Source organism: Herpailurus yagouaroundi, unplaced genomic scaffold (genome assembly GCF_014898765.1).
Source record: "Herpailurus yagouaroundi ecotype Mexico unplaced genomic scaffold, PumYag 213, whole genome shotgun sequence".
NCBI lineage: Eukaryota > Metazoa > Chordata > Mammalia > Carnivora > Felidae > Herpailurus > Herpailurus yagouaroundi.
In genome coordinates, this window is record NW_024412444.1 from 2055633 (window position 1) to 2072622 (window position 16990).

General features: G+C 45.5%; 1 long non-coding RNA gene across 1 annotated transcript in view; it reads left to right on the top strand.

The window, feature by feature from the left end:
* The window catches only part of LOC121016748 (uncharacterized), a 63252-nt gene extending 62427 nt beyond the window's left edge, over positions 1-825 (top strand). Inside the window, exon 4 of the long non-coding RNA XR_005784424.1 lies at positions 275-825. This is a non-coding gene — a long non-coding RNA (uncharacterized LOC121016748). The remainder of the gene's footprint in view (positions 1-274) is intronic.
* Positions 826-16990: the final 16165 nt, after the last annotated feature.

Genomic DNA, 16990 nt, shown 5'->3' on the forward strand with positions numbered 1-16990 from the left:
TATAGTATTGTGCTAGAGTATAGGAACAGCATGGTAAACAAACAAACAAACAAACAAAAAACCTGACCCGGTCTGTGTCAGTAAAATGCCTACAAACTGGTAGGGGAGACTGACTGTAACAAGTAGCTGTACAAATAAATAATAAATGATATACATGAAAGGTGCTTAGACCTGAGTGCCATGTAGGGAACAGGAGGCCATCCGCTTGTGCCATCACATTCGTCAGAAAGTCCCCCTACTTGGGCATAACACAGGTTTTGTCTCTCCTGGATAGGCACAATATGGATCCTCTGGAACTGTAACAGAATGTATGGGTGAGCAGCCTGGACAGGACCATTTTCAAACATCCAGCATCCAAGGGGCGAGAAGAGCTAAGCAGGAAGAGCACATTTGAGCCATTGTGCAGAGTCTCCCCCACCCCACCGTTATTGCTCGTGTCTGCTTAATAACGGGATGTCACCTGGACTGTTCACCTTTAACCTGGAAGCCCAGACATGCTTCCTCTATTTCATTATCCAGTGACCTCTCCCATCAGCAGCCTGTGGCTGTGAATTCTTTATCCCTGTGAACGTGGCTGCCATGTGTGATTCTGACGGAAGACGGCAAGAAGCCCTGGGCTGGGGCAGCAGGTGCAAGCTTCCAGGGAGCACGGTAGGTTTACATTTAATATTGTTGGGAAAGGTTTTATTTCATTTTTGCCCCGGAGGAGTTTGCAAAGAGTGAACATTTGGATTTGTCTGTGAGGGAGGAAACTCACGATGACTTTCCACCTTTGCCTCGTCCGGAATTGCAGAACAGACTTAAGGGGGAATCAAGCCTGAGACATCAGTGAGGGCACAGGCACCCCCACCGAGCATTGTAGCCTCTAGACCTGCCAGGGGCTAACTCTGGGGTTTTGTGGTATGGTTTGTTAGAATGTTCTTTTCTTTCTTTCTTTCTCTCTCAATATTTTATTGAAGAGAAATTTATCCTTACTGAGCAGGCATTTCCGTTCCCTTGAGTTGGGTTTGTAGCGCTGAGAGGGTCGTCATTAGAGCCACTTATTGGAATAGACGTCTTCAAACCCTTCCTCATCACAGACTGTAGCCCTTCGAGCTTTGCGTGTTCTCAGCACATCTGCAGCACCAGAGCATGGCCTTGTTCTTCTGAGCTGTCTGCTAAAAAGACCAAACTCAAAGATGATGATTTTTGTCTCTCCCCGAACAAGGAGTCTCAGAAAGACTGTTGGCACTGACAAGCGAGGCAGACATTTACATTTGCAGAAATTTAATTTACGGAACTTAGGGATTCTTTAAACCTGGATACAAAACCCATCAAATAAATTTCTGCACACGTAACTCAAGCCTGTGTTGGCATCAATAATCAATCACTGCGTTTCTTCCTGCTGAGCCTGGATGAGGCCTCGGCCTCATTCTTAACACCATATTTCTGGTGGCTACTCTCAGGAAACAAAATATAAGCTTAAACAGATTTACCATTTCTGTTTTTTTTTTTTAAGTTTATTTATTAGAGAGAGAGGGTGAGAGAGTGCCTGTGGGTGGGGGAGGGGCAGAGAGGAGAGAGAGAATCCCAAGCAGGTTCCACGCTGTCAGCACAGAGCCTGACGAGGGGCACAAACCTACAAACCGTGAGATCATGACCTGAGCAGAGATCAAGAGTCAGAGACTTCATGACCTGAGCCGCCCAGGCGCCCCCTAGCTTAACCATTTCTGATTTAAGTAACTACTTTTGAGTAGACAGCATACTTTGAATAAAATGATAATAAATGAGTATTTATTATGTGCCAGAGATTGTCCTAGGTATCTAACTACTTTTGAGTAGACAGCATACTTTGAATAAAATGATAATAAATGAGTATTTATTATGTGCCAGAGATTGTCCTAGGTATCTAACGTGAACTCATTTGTTTGATACAAACCACATGAGTCCAGACTTGCTTTGGATTGTAGTTGCATTACCAGTGTTTCAGAAGAGTCTCAGGTAGGGGCGCCTGGGTGGCGCAGTCGGTTAGGCCTCCGACTTCAGCCAGGTCACGATCTCGCGGTCCGTGAGTTCGAGCCCCGCGTCAGGCTCTGGGCTGATGGCTCAGAGCCTGGAGCCTGTTTCTGATTCTGTGTCTCCCTCTCTCTCTGCCCCTCGCCCGTTCATGCTCTGTCTCTCTCTGTCCCAAAAATAAATAAACGTTGAAAAAAAATTTAAAAAAAAAAAGAAGAGTCTCAGGTATGCAGTGCGTGCTTAGTGAATCCTTGTTATTGAAATGAATTCTAAAAAACCTATTATTATTCTCATATGGCAGACCAGGAAACCGAGGCCCAGAGAGCTTTAGTAAGTTTCCTACACGATTCAGGACTGAAGCCGTGACTTGACACTGCTTTAGTATTTTGTTCATATTTTTAACCACATTACCCTACTGCTTCTCACGAATAATGTTTGGCATCTCTGTTCTTCTTTGTTAATGTCCAATAAGGTGGTTATTCAGCCTTGTTGCTTCTCTTTATTATTCTTGATCCTATCCTTTTTGATATTTTAGAGAGCTATTTGTCTCTGCAACAACAACAAAAAAAGCGAAGAGCAGGAGTTGACATCCAGATGCTGGTGGGGTTTCGACAGAAGACACAAGTGAGGGAGGCCAGGTGGGGATCACAGTCGGTGGGGGGTACATGCCCTCGGGGCAGCTGCTACTCAGCTCCGGCAATTGCAGCTGTAGGGAATCCAAGCCCACATTGCCAAATCTTCTTTCGGTAGATGTAGGAAATCTGAACCCTGCCTGTGAAAACGCCAAACGAAAATATCAGTCTGAAAAATCCCGTATGTAAAATGTTGGCAAGCAAGTCAATTAAAAAAAAAAAAAAAAAAAACAGAAATAAACAAAGCACGGCGAGTCCAATAAAATATCTCTGTGGGCTCCATCTAGCCAGGGGTCTGTAGTTCGCAGCCTGTGGGAGACACAGCAGTAGCAGTGGCTTTGGGTAACTGATCCTGCAGTTCTGGCTAAAACAAACAAGCAAACTATGACAAGTAGTTGTAACTACTTGTTAGGATTTCAGCATAGGTGTCTGGGGGAAATAGAACAGCAATAATGATAGTAGCTCAATACGTCCGCATAGTGCTTCATATTTTTCAGCTCGGGTCTATAGATGCATTGGGATCTCCTCGAAAATCATTTTGACGGTTCAATTACCTGGTCGGTATTAAGCAGTCGGATTCAGGATCAGACCCTGATCTCCAATTCTCAAGCCGGTTTTCCTATAGCAACACACACCCTGAGGGGGACCACCGAGTCCAACATTCCCAGCTCATCACAGGCCTCAGTTTGTACATCTCGTATGTCATCAAGAGGTAAAAAACAAAAACAAAAACAAAAACAAAAAACACTTATCCAGAGCTCATGCCCAATTTCTGATGAATGTTTAGAGAGGAGAGAAACAGGACGATCATTTGAGGATACTTGAATGATTGCTCAAGCACGTTATTCTTGGCAGATCGAGGTTGTTCATTTCCATGTGGTCCTCCCCAGATCATCTCTAATTACAAAAATACGCGCCTAGCAAAGGCTGGATAAATAATGTAATTGTGGCCTAATCATTGTGTACATTCCTAAACACTCTGCTAATGATGAGTGGGTTTGGGGTTTTGTTCTTCCAAGTGTAGCTGACTGCCAGCCAGAGCTGAAATGCGGCATGTTCCTCACGCTCCACAGAAACCATTTTAAATTAAGCAGATTTGAAAATCTTCCCGTGGAGGGAGATGTTTCTGATTGCTAGGTTTGTGTGGGCCTCTCGAATGCCAGTTCTATGCAGGAAGGGCTGTTGGCATTTGATGCCTTTCTGCCGTGTTTTGTATTTGACAGCTGTTCTGGGGTGTCTTTTCCCAGCCACCGGCCTGGCTACTGTCATAAAGCCAATCGGAGTCGCAGGCAATTAATGTTATTTTCCTCAAGTGCTCCCGGAAACGCTTATGTCACGTGGCGCTTCATGAAATCTGTGACCTTTTGGAAACAGAGGCACAAGAAAGCAAACAAGCTTGGCTGTGCATGTACCGTGTTCCATTAAGTTACGAAGGATATGAAAACAGATTGTACTTGCTGCGTGCAGACATGTCTGTGGAGCAGTTTATGTGTCGGGATTCTTAGAAATGAAGATATGTGCCCTCACCGAAACCCAGATATCCCATAAAAGGGTGGTAGGTATATTGAACAGCAGTGCATTAACACGTGTGCCGCAAAGTATTAGAAAATTTCTGAATCATAACGCATTCAGAATGGGGCTCTGTAACTAGTACTTTACCCTAGTGCCACATTTTAGGAAGGATATTAACAAACTAAAAAACGAAAGGAGAAACCCTGAAATTTTAGGAAGGGTTGGGCTGTTTGGTCTAGAAACAGAAGATGGTAAGAACGGGATGGTAAGGGGGGGGGTGGTAATTATCCTCCGGTAGGTACGGTGAACTCTCCAGGAGAAAGCCCCATCTTTTCCCTGGGTTTTCTGGAGGGATTCCTCAGTTAAGAAGACCTAGAGCATAATAAATAAATACTTACTAACATTTTTTTGAATGAGTTTAAAAAAAAAATGAATGGGACCCGTGCAACAAGATCTTCCTAAAGCGATGAGTACATTACAGAAGCTTTTATGTGCGATGGGTTGCTTTATGAGCTGTGCTCCCTGTTATCTGCTTAAGCCACGGCTGGAAACTGGTGGCCGGTGAAGCATCACTTACTTTGGGATGGATGCTGTTTGCCCATTCAGTGTTTTCTTTAAGTTTGATGTTTAAAAAGAATAATAATTGAAATGATGGTGCGCTCTCGCTCTTGCCCTCTCCCTTTCTCTCCTACACACACACACACACACACACACACACACACACACACACACACTACTCTCCATCCTGCATTTAACAGTCAAACCGAGATCGGAAGCTGCTGCTCCCCTTCAATGAGGCATGTGTTTCTGGTTCTCCTGTTGTTTTAGGCTGGGCGCTGAAGCAGGTACCTGAAGGTAGCTGAGCGTGCCACCCTTGGCTTAAGCAGAGGCGGGAGCTAACCACCTGTAATGGGTATGGTAGAGGGGGTTCCTCTATTGAGGAGGAGGATAGGCCAGACTGCAACTCTTGAGAGAGGCCTTGATGCAGTGATGAGCAACCATACCTCGTTCATCAGAGTGAAAACAGCACTTGTTTGGTTTCAGCCAACCCATGAGCAATTTCTTTGAACCCAGCCAGTCTGTCAGAAGGAGCACTGTCTCAGCCACAGAATTCCTGGGCCTGTGTGGTACAGAGGCATCCTCGGGATTCCATCTCACACGGGCCAAGGTGATTAGCTAACCTACGTCTTCATTCCATTTTTGTCCCTCCCCTTTCTCGCTTACGTTGGGTTCTGTCTAGCTGCATGTGTGCATGTGCGTGCGTGCCCTCAGCCACCCGCCCAGCCACCCCCCCCACACACACACCCCTCCACCCCCCCACACCCCTCCAACCCCCCCCCCCACACACCCCTCCAGGGTCAAACAACAGAGTTGTAGGGAGTGGGGGTGGGGGAACTCAAGAAAATGAGTTGTGTCACCAATTAGTGACATCGGTATCACCGAGAGCCAGAATCGAGCAGTGAGCTGGGGGCAAGGGCTTGTCTGAATTCGAAGGTTGCCATGGTTGTGCTAAATGCTAATCACTTTTCATCACACTGACTAATGGGTGTGCAATTTTTGGCTCAAGTCCTTTGCAGCTATTCCAGGCTGGCTCCTGCGAGAGCTTCAGAGTTCCGGCTCCAGCTGTGCCCCTGCCTCTCCGCTCCCTTCAAAGAACATGAATTATTCTTAGATGCAGTCCCCTGAAATGTAGAGGGTGATTCACAGGAGAGCTGGAGAGGCAGCAAAAGTCAAAAGACTAACCACCCGCCTAGGGGCCAAGGTCCAGTTGTTGATCTACCTAATAAGGTCGAATTGGTACTAAAACGCCGTATTTAAGTGCCTTCGATATCTTACAGATGCTGCATGACCATATTGGAAAAAGCCAAATTGTCATATTACTCATTGGCAAATGGGACATTGTGAAGGTTTGGGGGTGAATGTAATCTGCATTCACCTAGCAAGGGCTGAATAAATGCCAGCAAGGCTGGAGAGGCCATTTGCCTGGAGGCCTGGTGTTTGGTTCAGCTGGGTTCAGAGGTTTGTGTTTGTGCCATCTCCCAGGTGCCACAAGCTGAGGGCAGGATGGTGTCCTTGGGCCACACATGTTTTGGTCCCAGAGTCAGTGTCCAATATGTCAGGCCATCAAGGCAGATGGCGAGCAGGACAATGTTTCTGAACTCTTGGAAAATAGACCCCTTGAGAGTCCAGCTAGGGAAATGCCTGAAATTGGAAAATAATGTGATAGAATATTTGAGCTGCCACCAAAGACCCTGGCTGGGAAGAGTGCCACGTTGAAATGAGGAGACGGCTTGGCTGACTGGGATCTTTCAGCTCTACTTAGTAACTGCCTATCTGTGGGCTGGGTCCGGGACTCCCAGTACAGCCCCAGAGTGCCTGTTTTACGTCTCCCTCCCCAAACACTACACATCCACAAGCACTGACCCCAGAGAACGCTGGGGGCTGCACCTACAAAGTTGTAACATTGGCCCAAGAACAGAGGTCAGAGCCAATGGTCACTGGGTATTTCATCAGAGGGCCTGTAGGTGGCCATCAGAGTGGATGGCAAGGTAAATGAAATGTCATTTCTATTTAACTCAGTCTGCTTTTTCTCCATGCTGCCAGCTACTGACTTGGCCTCTAAGACAAGGTTGTTGTTGTTGTTGTTGTTTTCTGTGATTCACCAGAACCTCTCTGAACCAGAAGACTTCTGTCCTTCCAGGTTAGCCTCATTGAGCCACTAAACTGAAAATTGGACTGTCTCTCGTCCATTCATATTCTAGTTCCCAGGGCAAAGTATCTGTTCTCCCCACACCCCCGCTCCCCACCCCACCTCAACATTATTTTCTGAGCTTTTCATGACTATTTCCTTGGCATATAGTCAATCTTTTTTTTTTTTTTTTTTTTTTTTTTTTTTTTTACTCTACCTGTTTTAAATACCTGCACATCTCTATTTTTCTCCCCTCTGGCTAATGGAGCATCCCTGGCAAATCTGAAGCTATGGAGACTTAGTGGTTCCAGGAGCAGCCTTCAACCAGTAACAGATAGGAAGCCAACAGAAAATACTCCAGCTTCTTTGCCCCTCAGTTGGGACAGTTCATTAGTCCTCCCATATTTCCCCAGTAAGATTTAGTCCCACTTGCCCACAGTGGTATCTGACATGATAACACATTGTTTTATGTGCTTCTTTCCTATCCTATCTCACTTATTCCCCCCTTGATGTTTCCATACCTCCCAAAGACATTATTTACACCAGAATCCTCTGCTCAGACTCTGCTTTAGGAGAATCCAAGCTAGGAGAGTGAGCCTCCATGCAGCAAGGAAGGTGAACATAGGAAAGGAGGTTAGTATTTGTTAACATTTAAAGATGGCCAGCATCTTTATGCCTGTATTTCTCACAGTGAAGTGTAACTTCCAAAGAAGACAAGGGGCCATAATTGTTCTTGTTCACCAGTGGGCGCCCATAAGGTAGACACATAATAACATTAAGTAGAACTCTCATAATAGTAGAATACTTTCTAGGTATTAACTGGTTAATTTGTGCAGAGAAGCTCCAACCGTTTTGATGGTGTAGCTCCATTGGTTGATGCCCTTTCTATGGGGCGGGGGCTTCCTGATAGGCGAATACAGGACCAGTGGGGTCACAGAGGAGGGAAACTGACTTTTTCTGGAGAGCTAGTCTTTCATCTAGGTCTTGAATATTAGTAGGATTCCAATAGTTAGAAAAGAGGAGTGAGGTCAAGGCTGATAATTACTTACGCATTCCAGAAGTATGTACTTTAGTATCAGGGATTCTGCTTGGTATGGAGAAGTAGCAGTGAGCAAGGCAGACAGGGATCCTGCCTTCTAAAAAGTTTGGTTGAAGCTCTATCCACACTGCATTCAACGTGGAGTTGTACTAACTGTCCTGGAGGTAGACAGCAAAGAAATAAGGAAGTATCTGAAACAAATCATTAAAGCATGGTCACAGGGCAGTGACTCTCAGACTTCGATACGCATCTACATCATGTGGGGATCTTAGTTAAATGCGGATACTGAATCAGGTCTGGAGTCAAGCTTGAGATTCAACATCTCTAACCAGCTTCCAGATGATACTGATGCTGCTGGTCCTCAGGCTACACTGAGCAGCATGGTGATAGCCCACAGCCCACTGGTTCTCATCCCTGTCTGCCCAGTAGAGCTCCTTGAGGAAGTTTAAAAATGCCTAAACTCACTCCAGCAATTTTCATTGAATTTTACTGACAGGAGCCCGGATATTGGGAATTTTTTTAAAACAGCTTTGTTGAGGAGTAATTTATATACCATCAAATTCATCCATTTTATTCTACATTTTGAGTACAATTAAACGATTGTTAGTATGTCTACAGTTTCGCCACCATCACCGCCATCCAGTTTTATAACACTTTCCATCTCCCAGAACATCCATTGTATACTTTTGCAGTCAATCCTTGTTCTCGACCTCTGCCCCTCGGCAACCGTTGTTCTACTTTTCTTTCTCTATACATTTCTTTTGTCTGGCTATTTCATAGAAGTGAAATCATTCAATATACAGTCTTTGGTGCCTGGTCTTTTTCAGTTAGCATAATCTTTTTGAGGCTCATCGATGTTGTACATGCATCAGGACTTTATTCTTTTTTTATTGCTTAATTGGTTCCGTTGTATGGATATACTGTGTATTTTACCGGTTGACTGGCATTAGAATTGTCTCCAGTTTTTGGTAAATAATTTTTTTTTAAATGTTCACCTACAAGTCTTTACACGGACATATATTTTCATTTCCTTTGGGACATCTAGAAGTGTATTTGCTAGATCGTACAGTAACTCTATGTTTATCTTTTTAAGGAACTATCAAATTTCAGGGGAGGAAGATTTTTTTCTTTACCCTTCTAGGTTCTTCTGGCTGGTCTATTAATAAAATTAAAGACAGGTTAACAGGAAGAAAACAAATTTAATTAGAGGCATATGGGAGCCCCATTAGAGTATAAGACACACAGTCAGGCACTTGGGGCTTATATGCCTCCTGAGCTATGGAAAAGGAAGCAGGGGTCTGGTATTTCAAAGGGGAGGAAGACAATTTACAGGAAGATGGGAAGAGCAGATGTTTGATAAACAAATGGTTGTCATGCCATGCAGAGACAGGGGGACACAGAGAGGAATTTTATCTGAAAGCCCTGCCAGACTTTCCCCAGTTTACCACATCTGTCCCATACTCTTTGCAGTTATGCCTGGTGATAGCTATTTTCCTGGGCCAGACCCTCTATCTAAATTTCTTTTAGGCAGTGAAGGAGGAAGTAAAATGCTCTGAGTCTTTTGGGCCTTGGTCGATTTCAGTTCAAAATAATCCACATGCCAAAGTGCCACATTTTAAGGAAGCTCCTTGTAAACCCCTTCAAAACTGTTTTCCAAAGTGGCTGTACCCTTCTACATTCCCACTAGCGCTCTCTGCAATTCCAGCTCCTCTACATTCCCACCAACATTAGTTATTGTCCCTGTGATTATAGCCATTAATTATTGTGGGCGTGAAGTGGTATCACATTGTGGTTTTCATTTGCATTTTCCTGAGGCCTAATGATGTTGAGCATCTCTTCAAGGGTTTATCAGCCATTTATGCACCTTATTTGGTGAAATGTCTATTCCCATCTTTTGCCCATTTTTAACTTGGCTGTTTGTCTTCTTCTCACTGAGTTGTAAGAATTCCTTATATATTCTAGACACTCCTGTATCAGACATATAGTTCTGGAAATACCTCCTCCCAGTCTGTGGTTTGTCTTTTCATTTTTCTTAACAATATCTTTTGCAGCACAAAAGTTTTTCATTTTAACGAAGTCTGTTTTGTCAGGTTTTTTTAAAAATAAGTTATGCTTTGGGTGTCATTTGTAAAAACTCTTTGACTAACCCAAGATCACAGAAATTTTCTTCTAAAAGTTCTGTAGTCCTCTTGCATTTAAGTTTGTGATCCATTTGAGTAACCTTTTGTGTATGGTGTGAGGTAGGCATCGATATTCATCCTTTTGCATGTGGATATCCAATTATCCCAGCAAGATTTGTTGAAAAAAATATTCTTTTCCCATTGGTTTATCTCTCTACCTTTGTCTAAAGTCAGTTGAGCATACATGTAACAGTTTACTTCTAGACTCTCAATTCTGTTTTTTGTATCTATCTATCTATCTATCTATCTATCTATCTATGCACCTACCCAGAGTCACACTGCCCTGGGATTTTATTGTAATTTGGGTTTCTAAAAGGTCCCCAGGTGACTCTAATGGGCAGCAAAGTTTGGGTATCATTATGATAAGGAATAATTGGAGGGATGGAGTGAGGAGGCCACTTTTGACAGGTGGTCAGGGGAAGGCCTTTTATTCAAAAGATGAGGAAAAATCACTTATGAGAAGAGTTGGGGAAAGAGTACACATGAGCTGTCATCCAGGAGGCACTTTGCCAGGCCAGGCTGGGTATGTTTGCAGTCTGGCTAAGGGAAGTTGGGCGGCCATTCTAATGCAGGAGGTCCCGGCCCTTGGAGCCTTAAGTACCTCCCTCTGCAATCAGCCAACACTTCATTCCCCCGTTGATTTTCACATCAGGGTAGGTGTAAGCTCCTTTAGTTACTCAAGGGTATAGCACAGGCTATACCACAGGATAAGCCAAGCATTCATTCACTCATTCATTCGTTTTTTAAAAGTTTATTTATTTTGAGAGAGAGAGAGAGAGAGAGAGAGAGAGAGTGCGTGCTGAGGAGGGACAGAGAGAGAGGGAGACAGAGAGAATCCCAAGCAGACTCTGCACTGGTAGTGTAGAGCCCAGCAAGGGGCACAAACTCACAAACCGTGAAATCATGACCTGAGCCAAAACCAAGAGACGGATGCTCACCTGACTGAGCCACCCAGGCACCCCTCATTTAGTCATTTAATAAATATTTGTGGAGTGTTTTCTGTATGCAGAGTAGTATACTAAGCCTTAGGGATATAATGATGAATGAAACACAGTCTTTGCTTCATGGATTTGATAGAGCACCTCCCTAGAGCATCAGTTACACACACACACACACACACACACACACACACACACACACAGAGCTATAAGATTTAAACGCATTGTTGCCAGAGGAAGACATTTGCACACGCTCTCTATGTAACTGTTGGGTTCCTTTACTACCTTTAAGAGACTGAACTAGATATAGGTGCTCTCAAAAGGATTAAGTATAATGGCATGCTAGTTCCAACATCCCATTTTCTGACTGCTTCATATGCATCTGCATCCTAGTTATCAATGTATTTTCTCTCAGCTTCTAATCCTCACTTTCTTTGCACTGCTTTGACTCAACCAGTACTGGACCCTTTGCTGGCTGACAGAATGCCGGGTTTTGTCAAAAGAGGGCACTGGAATGATCCTGCAAGGCTCTAGAGGCAGGAGGATGCTTCCCTTCAGGGTTCGGTATTCTATTTGTTATTCAATGTGAAAGCTGAGTCCTCTGGAAGGGTCCAGCTCCACTGGTGCCCTCAGGCCCTGATCTCACCACTCCTGGCCCAAACATGACCATGGCAGGCCACTTCTAGAGACTTCTAGCAGCGTGCCCTCTGGCAAGTTTCTCCGGGCTCTGTAGTAGCCGCACCCTCTTCAGAGATGTGAACCCTGCCTCACAGGAGGAGACTTGGGTCCTTTGTGCCTCACGCCCCGTCTTCAGCCTAGAGGGAGGAGTTGTTCTTTCACTTGGGATTTCACTTGGGATCAGCCACCTTCTTCTAGTTCACAGTTATTTATGTTAAAATTTCTCTGTTCAATTAGCCAGTGATGTTTCTGTCTTCCCACTGGTCCCTGCTTGAGCTAGCCCAGAGTTATGAAAACAGTTCAGTCCCATTTGTTCAGTTCAGTCCGCCCAGGCGGAGAGATATATTGGATGGCTCCTTCAAAATGGAAAGAAAAGGGGCAGGGGGTGGAAAGATTGGCTCACTTCCTGAAGCCCCGGAATAATTTCACAGCCCCACGTCGTACAAGGAGCCCACGACGAGTCAACATTTCCCCAGGCTTTGCACCACTGACACTCAGTGACAGTAGTGGATAAAAACTGATGCTGCCATTCCAAAGAGCTGATTTCATTTTTCTCCCAGCTCAGGTTTGCTTCAAGGTTGAGGCATTTGTTGAGATGGATAGGAGGGGATCCAGAGCAGCGTCTTAGCCCCTGAGGCTTGGACACAGAAAAGCGCTCCTAACAAAGTTAGTGGTGTGGTGGCGCTGCTCGCACCACCCCCCCCCCCCCCGCCCCGAGCTGTTCCGTGGACCTGGTGTGATGCAGAAGGGACAGTTTGCAGGTATGCAGACTTTTTCATGTGTAGATCCTTCCTTCTTGCCTATGTGTGAAAGAAGCAATACTCCACAGTGGTTAAACACACAGTCTCTAGAGCCTGGCTCCTTAGCTAAATGCTGGCTCAGCCACTTTCTGTGTGATCTTGGCCAAATCAGTGAACATGCCTCAGTTTCCTCATCTTTAAAATGGGGACAAAAAGTAGTACCCGTATCATAAAAGTTTATTGTGAAGATTGAATGAGTTAATACATATAAATGGCTTAGATGAGCCCCTGGCACATTGTATGGGCTTTAAGTTTTAGCTGTCATGCCAGCACGATGTTGGCGGTGGAGGGTAAATGCTAGAAGGGAATGCAGTAAGAAGAAGAAATGCTGTGAACATTTATTAAATATTGTGTTTTAAATATTGTATTAAATATTAAATATTTCCTGGAGTTACTTGCCAGAGCTCATTAGATCTTCTAATTTAAAACTCTTCCCATTTTACAGGTGAGGACGCTGAGGTTTAGACAGGTTAAGTCCCACATCATAGTTAGCCAATGGCAGAATCCAGTTTTTCAGCATGTCTGCTATTACTGGGTAGTTGCCATGCTTCCGTGTCACAAATTTTCTCTTCCCCGCGGATCTTTCTAGCCTTAGGTCACATCAAGCTCTTGCAAGTTCTCTGCACCTACGCTACAGCAGGCCCCTGTCAGTCCCTGATCGTGCTTAGTCCTGCCTCAGGACCTTGGTCCATGCTGATCCCTTTACCTGGGAATTTTCTTTTCCACCTCTTTACCTAAGTAACTTCTTCCCCAAACAGGCTGTTTATGATGATGTAATTCGTTCACAATGCTAGAGTGGCTGCTTCCCATTCCAGGTGCACTGGTGTGGACTGGTGTGGCTGACAGAAGGCATGCCTTTTTCTACTTCTTACAAGTTTCCCTGTGAGGCTGGGAGTCCACAGAGCTAAGACACCGGAGGCGGAACCTTTTACTTGTTCACAAGGCTCCAAATGGCCTGGCAGCGATCACACCTCCCTGGCTACGTTCATTCTCCTGTGATGAGGTCTTATCACATCGTGGACTTGGCCTTTAGAGTATTTGCCACTCTTGTAATTTTTCCAACTCGTTACTATTTGGAAAATCAAGTACATGGAAAAGTTGAGAGAACGGTACAACGGACACACTCGTGCTACCTAGGTTCAACGATCGTTAACATTTAGAATCTGCTTTACTATCTGTACACCTATTTATCTTCCATTAAAATTTTATCAAAGTATAGCATTTACAGAAAAATTCATGAAGTATACGTGTACACAGACTGGTGAAGTTCACAAAGTGAATGCACCTGACCCTCCTCTGGATATATTCTCTGCACGGGACGGGAATCTACAGGATGAAGGGATAGGCACATTGAGTGCTCAGGCCGCTTGTGAGTACTTGGGAGTCCCCAGTGTTCTGCCCAGATGGCCGCAAGAGTACTGCCAGGCCCTGCTTGGGTCTCCTCCCCAGGTCGCTTTCCCAGGACCGCAATCCCTAAGCTCTGCTGGAGGTCTAGTGGTGACTTCCCTGTAGTGGAGAGCAGAGCTCAGACATACAGGCTGGGTGTCCGCACACCCAGCAAGATGACGCAAGATCCCCTCCCTGTGGATGGAGCCGTGCTGGGGGCTTCCCTTCTTCTCCGGTCCCAGGTCCCACAGATGGTACAGGCAGGCCTGCTCCTTGAACTCTCAACATGTAGGAGACACTCTATTCCCTTTATTTGTTTGTTCTATGGTTCATTCCTTCATCCATCCGGCGAATATTTGTTGAGCGCTAACTGTACCGGTCCCTTGGACCCAGGTAGTTTACGTAGGAAATGGCTAGAAGCATTACAGGCAGAGCAGAGATGCAGATCCAGGCAGTCTGGCTTCGGATCCATGTTTGGCCACCATGCTGTTGTTGTAGAATATTGGACCACAGCCAGTGAGAAACATGGATAAAAAATAGGGCGTTCGTTTTTCTCTTTTATCTTTGTTTATCTCCATCCCTTCCCCGAACTAGTTGTGAACTAATAGAGGGACTAGGCATGTGCATAAGAAAAAAACCTACTAATAGAACAAGATTCAGGTCGAATGTTGGTGGGCACCCACGTGGAAAGAATCACCAGAGAGCAGAAATCAGGGTGGGGAGGCTGGAGGATCTGGATGGATGGGGCTTAGGGAGTTTGAAAGGAGGTAGGGATATAAGGAGCAGCAGAGAAAAGCAGGGAGGAAGCTGCTTAGCAGAGAGGGCACATCAGCACTTCCGGATGGCCCAGCACCCCCTGGATGGTGCCTGTTGTGAATGCTGACCCAGGCTCCACTCAGCTGGTAGAACTCCTGTCAGGCTCCACTTCTGTTCTCCAAGATAGTAGCAGAACCCTGTATGTCTCCCCTGCTTCTTTAGCCCCTGTGACTTCCCAGTAAGGGATTGTTTCCCGTATTTCCTTAAGGGGGTCGTTAGGGGAGTAAAGCTGCCATCCCTTGGGCCTTGAACCATTGGCTTCTACCACAGACCTCTTCCACCCTCTGTGACTCCGCATATATACAGAGCCTTACCAAGGTTGCAGCCCTTTCTGTGGCCCTTTTGAATAAACATGTCACCGCTCTGTGAGTGGGAGATTCTTCAGCTGGTCCCCTCTCTTCCAGCTCTGCAGGCTGCAAGAGGAGGTAAATGCAGGGGAATACAGGCACTTCTTGAAAGTTCCTATTCCACCACTTTCCTCTGCGAAAGACCTAGGTTAGTAGTTGTTTTGGCTGCCCAAAGACAATGCAAAGACGGCACGGGCTTTTACGAAAAACAGTGAAACGCGAAAATAGCATTCAGCGTTTGCTTCGTGGTGAGCTCTTGTGGAGCCAGCACTCACCCAGCACACGGAGAGTGGCCCCGCGGAGTTCCTTCCCCAGGAACTACCCTCAGCATCTTGGCATCAAACTGTCTAGCTTCGAACAGTGTCTGTGAGCATCTGTGCTTTATCTCGATGTATTTTGTGCATCCCTTTGCAAGATATGTCCTAAGGGATATGTGCTAAACTATCAGAAAATCCTAAGAGAGGTTATTGTTTGGGTCTGGGAGTGCTCAAAAAATTTCCATGTAAATTAACGGTGGTTGCTTCTTTGCTTCACTCCATTTCTGCTCATGAAAGTTTTCATAGGAACGCTCTACTTCGGGACAGCAGGGGAAACCTGTACTTAGAATTATTTCCTCCAGGGGGCACCTGTGGCTCAGTCAGTTAAGTGTCCCTCTCTTGGTTTCAGCTCAGGTCATGATCTCATGGTTCATGGGTTCGTGTCCCATGTCAGGCTCCCACGCTGACCATACAGAGCCTGCTTGGGATTCTTTCTCCCCTCTTTCTACCCTTCCCCTTCTCTCTCTCTCTCTCTTTCTCTCTCTCTGTCTCTCTCAAAATAAATACATATTATTTTTTTAAAAAAAGAATTATTTCCTCCAGTTTTAGCTGTGAGTCAAAACTGTTTTTATCTGGGCCCCTTTAATTGGCCCAGAAGAACCCACGGCCCACATCACTTGCGCAGTCCAACCTGTTAATGGAAAAAGGACTCTAAGAACAAAGAATTCGAGAGGAACAAACTGCTCCCTTTTAACCACACCTAATCACTCCCTTCTAGTAAATAGACTAGAACAACCTTTTCGTTAAGTATATGCTTTAAAGTCTTTCTTATCTGAGTACTTCTCCTATGCGTCAGCACCAGAAGCTATAGGTCCCACACATATCCACTTGCTTTTAACACTTCACCACATCCCTCCAGGCCTTCCAACTCCAGGTACCCCATGGCTCCCGCTCCGCCCCGCCCCCCCCCCCACCCCGGGGATTTCTCTAGTCTTCAAAGCAGGGTGGCCTCCAAGCAGCAGGCTGGAAATGCACCGTCCCCCCCACTAACCCTTAACAGTTTCTGGTGGGAGTTGGTGATAAATGAATACCCCAGCTCCGTGTCCCCCCGGGGGCTGGCTCTGAGACACACAGTCTAAGTTAACTCCAGAGCTCCCCCAGAGGCATTAGGCCTTCCTTCCTCACGGCATTCACAGTTTGAATAACACTCACTTTATTCCCTTCCTTCCCTCCTCCTCCTCCTAAATTACCTCCCCAAGAACGTTGTTCTCACTCAGAGCCTTGTCTCAGGGTCTAGTTTGGGGACCCCAAACCTGGAACCTTTCTTCGCCTTTTTTATGCTGAAGAGCAAAGGCGTTCCAACCTCAAGAAGATCCTTTTACACAGGAGAGAAAGCAAGGAAACTGTTTTCCCTTTGAGCAACTGTTGGGGAATGCTGCTTGCTTTAATTCGGAGCTAATTGCCCATAAATGTGTTTAAACTGTTACCAAGTCAAGGCCCTTTTAGTTTTAAGTAATATAAACCCACCTAAGCGAGATTAAGTTTTTGAAAGGAGGGTTGAGGGCCCTTATCATGAGGACACTGAAGTGTCTCTCAAGGCCAGGAATGCACTTTGGGCAAGAGAGGCACTGGAACCAAGAAGCGGGCAGCCGTCTTCCTTTTCTTCTGTGGCCGTAAGTTCTCTTCTTTTTACTTCATTTTGTACATTGCTTCTTCTCTAT